This window comes from Nicotiana tabacum, chromosome 12 (assembly GCF_000715075.1).
Source record: "Nicotiana tabacum cultivar K326 chromosome 12, ASM71507v2, whole genome shotgun sequence".
NCBI lineage: Eukaryota > Viridiplantae > Streptophyta > Magnoliopsida > Solanales > Solanaceae > Nicotiana > Nicotiana tabacum.
Genome location: NC_134091.1, coordinates 127,893,463 through 127,901,291, shown reverse-complemented (window position 1 = coordinate 127,901,291; position 7,829 = coordinate 127,893,463).

Genomic DNA, 7,829 nt, shown 5'->3' with positions numbered 1-7,829 from the left:
AGTAGTTAAGAATTGACGGAATTTACCTAGTTCTTGAAGCTTGCAACCGATGTAAACTTTCTTGCTAGGGTCGTTGCCGTCTAATTGAACGGGGTCACGGTCTTATATGGTCGATTTTGCGGCTTCTACCCTATGAGGGTCTCTGATGCCATCTTCTCTCTCATCACAACTTGACCTCGACCCTGTTAATTGATATGCCTCTTTTGCTTTTCCCTTCATTGGTTGAGTGGTCGTACAATCCAGGGCGATGCGGTAGCATTCCTGAGATGTGTGTTGTTCTCCTCGTATACTGAATATTCCCCACAAAGTTGGAAATTTGATAACTGGTACAAGCTGGAGGGGATGGCCCTCATGGCATGTATCCATGGTCGCCCTATTATGGTGTTGCATGATGTATCCTGATCCATGATGTGGAATGTAGTTTCCATATCGCCATCGGCCAGGACGGGTAGTGTGATTTCTCCAGATGTTCATTTAATTACATTGTTAAAACCTGTTAGCGTGATGCAACGTGACACTATCTTATCCTCGAGTTTCATTTGTGCAAATACCCGAGGGTGGATAATGCATGCGCTACTCCCATCATCTACCACGTCAAGTGATAACAAGGTCATCATAGTGAGGGAAAGCCAAACCATGGGTATCTGACTTATCAAAGATGATACTTTCTTCGAGTTTGTCATACCGTTCATGAGTGATCGACCATTTGAGCTTATGGTTTATGGTGAACTTTACATTGTTGATAGAAGCGTTTTCGCTGCTGCCTATGATAATTTTGATGGTGCGGGTTGGTAAGGGCGGCTTCGGCGGTCCCTGATGTTGTTCATGTCCTCTGGAAAAGTTGGTCCTTCCTCGGTCGCTTAATAGCTCCTTGAGGTGTCCTTGTGGGAGCATGTTTATGACCTCATCTTAGGGCGATATAGTCCTCGATTTTATGCCCTCGTTCTTCATGGAACTCGCAGAGTGCATTTGACTTTCTAGTACTTGGATCTGACCTCATATTTTGTGGTCATTTTACCTTTGACCCGAGCTTCTCCAACGCGTAGATTATTTCTGAAGGTGACACACAAAAATTGTGAGTGGATAACAAATGGGGCATACCGCTCACGTTCCGGTGAGTCCCTGTCCTTGGTCTGGGTGGGCTTTTTTTGTGGTGGGAAGAAGGTGCAATGGCACCTCTGATGTATGGTAGATGTCGTTCTCGGTTGAGTCGTGGAGACACAAGGTCCCTTCTGGTATCGTTTCTTCGATCTTTACTGGACTCGGCTTGTACCGAGTTCAATCGGTGAGTCGGCCCATTGAGGTCGTCCTCGTCTGCTCTAACTTCGGCACAATAGGCGTTGTGTATTTCATCCCAAGTAGTTGGGGGTATCTTCATAAGCCGAGTCAATAACTTTCTCGTCGCCCTTGAACCACTTCTGCTCAACCCGTTCTGGAAAGTTGCGATGATCATTATTTCTGATACACTTGGTAGGGTTATTCTTACTCGGTTGAATCGGGCGAGGAAGTACCCCCAGTCCCTCTATAGCCGACTGTTTGATAGCGAATATATCGTTTACTCTTGCCTCCGCCTTTTTGGCCCCGGCATGGGCCCTTACTAACTTGTCGGCCATCTCTTCGAATGTTTTGATGGACCACACGAGAAGTTGTGAATACCAAGTCAATGCTCCTCCGGTGAGGGTTTCGCCAAATATTTTCAACAAGATGGAGGATACTTGTTCCTTGGCAAGGTCAATGCCTTTTACAGCGGTGACATAGTGAGTCACATGATCTTCAGGATCGGTCGTACCATCTTATATTTTCAAATAGGGCGGTATTTTGAAGGTCTTTGGTATGGCATGCAGGGCGGCTTCATCACTGTATGGTTGCTCGACAAACCGACCGGCATCTCTCTTTGGCAAGAGTTTTAGGGCGCCCCGTATTTTGTCGACCCTTTCTTAGTGCTCTCTCATTTGGTCCTGAAGCACTTTGTTCTTGTTCTCCATTTCCTTCAAATTTTTTAAAATGGCTGTGAGGGTATTGTTACCTGCATTATTAACAATGTGAGTAGTACCTGTTATCGGAGGAGGGAAATGGTCATGCTGCAGGACCGTAGTCGGTGTAACGCAAGTCCTTGCGTTTTCTATGATTATATCCTGAGCGGGCTTGTAGAGTATGTTGGTTAGCGTGTCAGTTAGCCAAGCCTTAAAGAGCTTTTTCACCGCTGGTGGTGTCTCTTCCGTCATGAACGTGGAGGCTCCTTTACCGCGGGATGTTGCGATACTGTCGTGAGGGAGAGGCGACCCGCCTCGTCTGGGAGAGGCATTAGGCGTTATGGCCTCGCTTTCTGTCTCAGAAACCTCATTGATGGTGTTCAAGAGATTGATGGTGAGATCGGTCACTACCCTCATTCTTTCTTCTCTGTTACCTGCCATGTCAGATCTGTGTGTACAAAAAAATGAGTTTTGTTCTCTGTGTTATTTTTGTTAGCAATCCGTGCTAGTTGTAGATCTAGAAGAAACTAAAAATTTAACTAAGAAATTCCCACAGACGACGCCAAATTGTTTGACTAAAAAATACAAATTTTCGGTTAGACTATTAAATCTTATGTAATAAAGGGTTAAACCTAGTTAATAATAATATCTCTAGATTTAGAACCAATTAGCATAAATAACGTGAGATAATGCTGGTGGGGAACTAAAAACAATGCACATTTAATATTTCAAAGGATTTGAGCAATAATAGAGGAACATCAAGCAATAAATAGCAATGAATGATATTTATGTAAATAAGGAGAATGATTCACCCAATATTGAATGAGGTGGATTATTCTTCTTTTTGACAGTGATGAATGACAGATAAATCCTAGAATATTGGAACTATTCTCGAATCTGATGAAAAAGTATGAAATAATAGATGATGGAATCTTAGTAAAAAGGTAGAGTTTGTATCTTTGAGAGAGAGAGAGAGTGTGTGTGTTCTTATCAAATGACTATAACATGCCTTATCCCCTTATCTCTTTTTCACTTTATATGAGACATATCTCTAATCAACCCTAATAGTACACGTGCAGAGAATATTCAATGGAATATTCTCTTTAATATCTTATTACAAAAACTAGCCGCTAGTGCTCTGTCCTTGATGCTCAACATCGACCATTGTTGACTTTCCGGCCACGAATCCCACAGTTTCCTAGTCGAACTCGACTGCATCTTTTTCCTTAATACCACTTTATGCTAAATTCCCTTAGAACAGATTTTGGCCTATACACTCAGCTGTTCAGGTTAGACTGTAGAGATAATTATCTTTGATAAGTGAAATTTAGTAAGATAAAATTAATACAACTAATATGGTTACAACAAATTAAAAAGCCTTTTTAGAAGATGCTCAACCTTTAAAAAATTACAGAAATATGATCTTTTTGGGGTTGTTTTTAACTTTTGACCCCCGCTTATCCCATGAACAGAACTTATAGGTCAACTATTAAAAGTGTAGCATATTAGCAAGGGCAATACTTATTAAACTTAAAGTTTTGCTATGTGATATGCCAGACAAAAATTCAAGATACATTCATTTTGAGGACTATTTGTGTACTTCACCCCTCAACTTTTATTAGAGATTATTGAGTCCTTGTACGATAAACATGAACACATCTTTTTGCTGTTTTCGTACTATAAATATGGCTCCAGCACAACCTTTGTGCTGATGACCAAATATTGAATAATATGTTACAACAAATTAAATTGCATTGTTAATAATTTTATCTGTAGCTAAAAAATCATGAAACTAGAAACATGCACTGTAAACTATAATCGCATAACATGTCAAGAACTATTTATTAATTTTTTTTCACTGAAAAATATTTTATTATATTATTTTCCTTAGTTTAACAACAACAAAACAACAATAAAAAAATCAGTGTATTCTCATAAGTGGGGTCTGAGGAGAGTAGTGTGTACACAAATATTACCCCCACCTTTAAGAAGACAGAGAAGTTATTTCTGGTAGACCCTCGGCTCAAGACAAATAAAGGGAAGGAGCAATGACAAGCAAACCAATCAAAAAATCAAGCGAAAACACAAAACTAACACTAGGTAGTGCATTTAGAAAAAGAAGCGAAGACAATAACAAGTAATAACAGAAGTCCAGAAATATAAAAATGCACGAAAGACACTAAGTGATGTACTAAAACCTCTACCATAATTCTCAACTTCCACATCTTCCTATTCATGGTTATGCCCTCGGTACGCTGGAACAACGCCATATCTTACCTAGCTAATCACCTCTTCCCAATACTTCGTCAGCCTATCTCTACCTCCTCGTTGGCCCTCCAAGACCAATCTCTCACACCTACGTGCATTTGCGCCCCTGCCTTCTAATTTTAGGTCTTCCTAAACTCGTGTCTGACAGAATATTATTGATTCATGTCAGACAAGTGTCATACTCACATCTTGGTACTTCTAAGACAAACTTTTTCTTTCCTTTCTTTCTCAAAGAAAGAGAACTTGTAATTACCACACCCAAATTTTACACAACCAAAATACATTTTCAGTTATTCTCCTCATAAACGTACAAAGTTACAATTGCCATGCTATAACAGTTTGTTCTGGCAACAAGATGTTAGTTTAACAGGAAAGAATAACTGTCTACAGACTGTTGGATTCATACTGACCCCGTTTTTATTGTTCTTTTTTTTCTTTTTTTTCTCGTAGGATGAATAAAGATGGATAGTTTCGTTCATGATGCTGACTTGTACAAAGTCAAACCCATACCATATGCCACATGGATTATCAAGTGATATAAACTAAGGGTCCATCAAACTATATAGAGAACCTAGTTCTCCATTAGTCCCCACAGAACACACACACAGAGCAGTAAGTAAATAACACAGTAGAGTTTTACGTGAGATTAAAAATCACGACTTACACTCGTAGGATTTCAACTTCACTACTGAGCAACCTAGGAATTAAACTCGTAATCCTTCACTCACTTGTAATAACTCTATTACAAGCCCCTTTGTAATAACTCTATCACAAAGCTCACAACTCGACTAACCCTAGCCAAGACACACACATAAGGTTTATGGTGTTACAACTGGTTTCCTATACAATGCTTCTAGCTAAGCTAAGTAGAAGTTACAAGTAAATCGCTATAACAAAGGTACAACACAACTGAGGACGCAATGCTAGAAACTGGTCCTTGTTCTGTTCTTCTTCGTTCTTGAAGGCTTGAAGTCACTTGCAAGATTGCAGCACCCTTGAGAGAGAAGCTTGATGATTTCCAAGTGTTCAAGTGAGTCGTTTGCCCTTGCATCATGTTGATAATATACAAGTAATATTATTTGGATGATGCAAGCAATTACCCGGTACAAGGTATTCCCTATAAAGTGACTGATGCAATGTTTGCCTTGTTGCGTGTGTGCAGAGGAACAATTACAGCAACTTTACAACTGTGTGAAGTTGACTGATACAGTCAGCAAGGAAACTGATGTCCATTTGTTCCCTCTGTCGTCTCTTTGACTTTAATTGTTGGAACTTGTGCCTGACTTGAGACTTGTTATTTTGTAGCACTTTGAGGATGTGTAACAGGTTCCCGATCTGGTTCTTATCATTAAGTTTGTTAGATCATCAAAACATAATAAGACACATAACCTATCAATTTCCCCTGTTTGATGATGACAAACTTGTAATTTAAGTTCCCCCTGAGAGCGAGATTATCATACAATATTTTATGTATTCCCCCTGAACCTGTTCACTCTTGTTCCGTGTTCCCCCTCAATTAATTTTCCCCTTTTTGGTATCATAAAAAGATTATGCACAAGTAATAAGCAAAAATAAGTCCAGCATGGTTAACTCATGCCACATGTGTGCACACAAACATGGCTAAAAACAGAGTAGAAGAGTATAGCATGTATAGAAAAAAGGAGGGGATACTTATTAATTTTAAATAAAAGAGAACATAATTAGCAGTACCATTTGTTATACAACTATCCACAAAATAAAATAACTTAAAAAGCACCAACCACCAAAAATAACAGAACAAAGGGACCAAGATATATGACAGACAACTATTAATTGGACACTAAGAAGGGGACTATTTTAAGGAGCACTGGAAGGGGGAGGCAGACATGAAGAGGCAAGGGTTCTAAGGAGGATATTCATTCGAGCATTTGCCGACACTTGCTCGTTAAGCAGTCTCTCCTTCAGGTCCTCAACATGTTTCCTGAGATCAGCATTTTCCTTGGTCAGACGGGCAATCTCTGTGCTTTGGGCATTGCTGGAACCAGGTGTCTCCTGGGCCTGACTAAGCTGACCCTCAAGAATAACATTTTGTGCCTTCAACTTCCTTATCTCTTCATTGGCAACATTCTGAGCTTCAATCAGTTGAGAGATAGTGGAATTGTTGTCAACCCCTCATTTCTTATCAATGCACTCACACTCTTCTAAGGTGGTCTTGGAGAAGGTTTGCTTGCGAGTTCCCACTGTAGCATTTCCCAAAGGGACTTTGAAGAAGTTAAACACCTTAGTGAGTAAGAACCCGTAAGGCAACCCATGATTACCATCCTTAAAATCTGCAACTTTCTTCATGTGCTCTATCATGAGACCAGGTAGATTGATAGTGGTGTAGGCATCCAGTACTTCCATTAGGAACATGTCTGCTTTTGACGTAATGGAATGCCTTTCTATCCGTGGAAGCAAAACTTTGTTCACCATTTCGAACAACAGTTGATACACTGGAAGGAGGACCTTCTTGTGTACCCGTTCCCCGTGCTGTTCTGAATCATCCTTCAGAATGACACTTCTGAAATTGAGAGAACAACTCCCCTCAATTGATGATATTCCTCCGGTAGGTACTCCCAAAATATTTCCCAACACAACCTCGTCTACCACAAAGTCTACACCGTTGACCTTCAAGCAGATGTTGTCCTCTGCTACTGTGAACATGTCTGCATAGAAACTACGCACCTCTTCCTCATACACTTTAGGGCTCTCATTTGTGAACAGATGTGTCCACTGTTGAAACTGACAAATATCCACCAGTTGGCGCATCCCTGTCATGTCAAGAATATTAGGAGCAAATGTTTCGCCCCACAGCACCCTCTGTTTTCTCAAGTTTTCTCTTCCTTCATCCCTGGCCACACCCACCTTGGCCTTCTTGGAGGAACCAGATTCCTCATTGTCATCAATCTTCCTTTTCACAGACTTTCTCCCACATTTCTCTTTCTTTGTAAATTCCTCATACACCTTCTCACCATACTCTTCCACCAAACAAGTTGTAATTTAGCTGAAAACTACTATAGTACTTCCTAATAAACTCTATATTCATGACTCAAACTAGGATCCAACTAATTAATCCATTAATTTCAATTACGGCCTTAAAGTTCTCGAAAATACATTTACTAAAGTTACCGGTGGTCTAATTTGTCAATCTTCATTCTAACTTCATAAATAGAGCAACTCACTTGGCTTCTATCCTCCACTGTGTCAGCAGCATATGTGCCGATCTATATCAAATTAATTTACGCTATTTTACTTTGTATGTTGTCTTATTATCCCTATTCCTGTTCAATTGCCTATCCATGAAGTCTTATTTTTGTACAGACTTTAAAATTAAAGTATTATGTGCACAAGCAAAAGTGTGTAATCAAAATTGCATTTCTGTTATAAACTAGGCATGGAATAATACAATTTCACCTTCTATTTTATCTGCCATTTAGTCATAGTTCCATAGCAAATGATCTGTTGGCATTTGCTTCAAAAACTTGAAGAATAGTTTTGTAAAAAAACATTCACTTTTTTACAAAATAGTTTTCCAGCCAAACAGCAAAAAAGAAAAGGCAAGTATGGTTA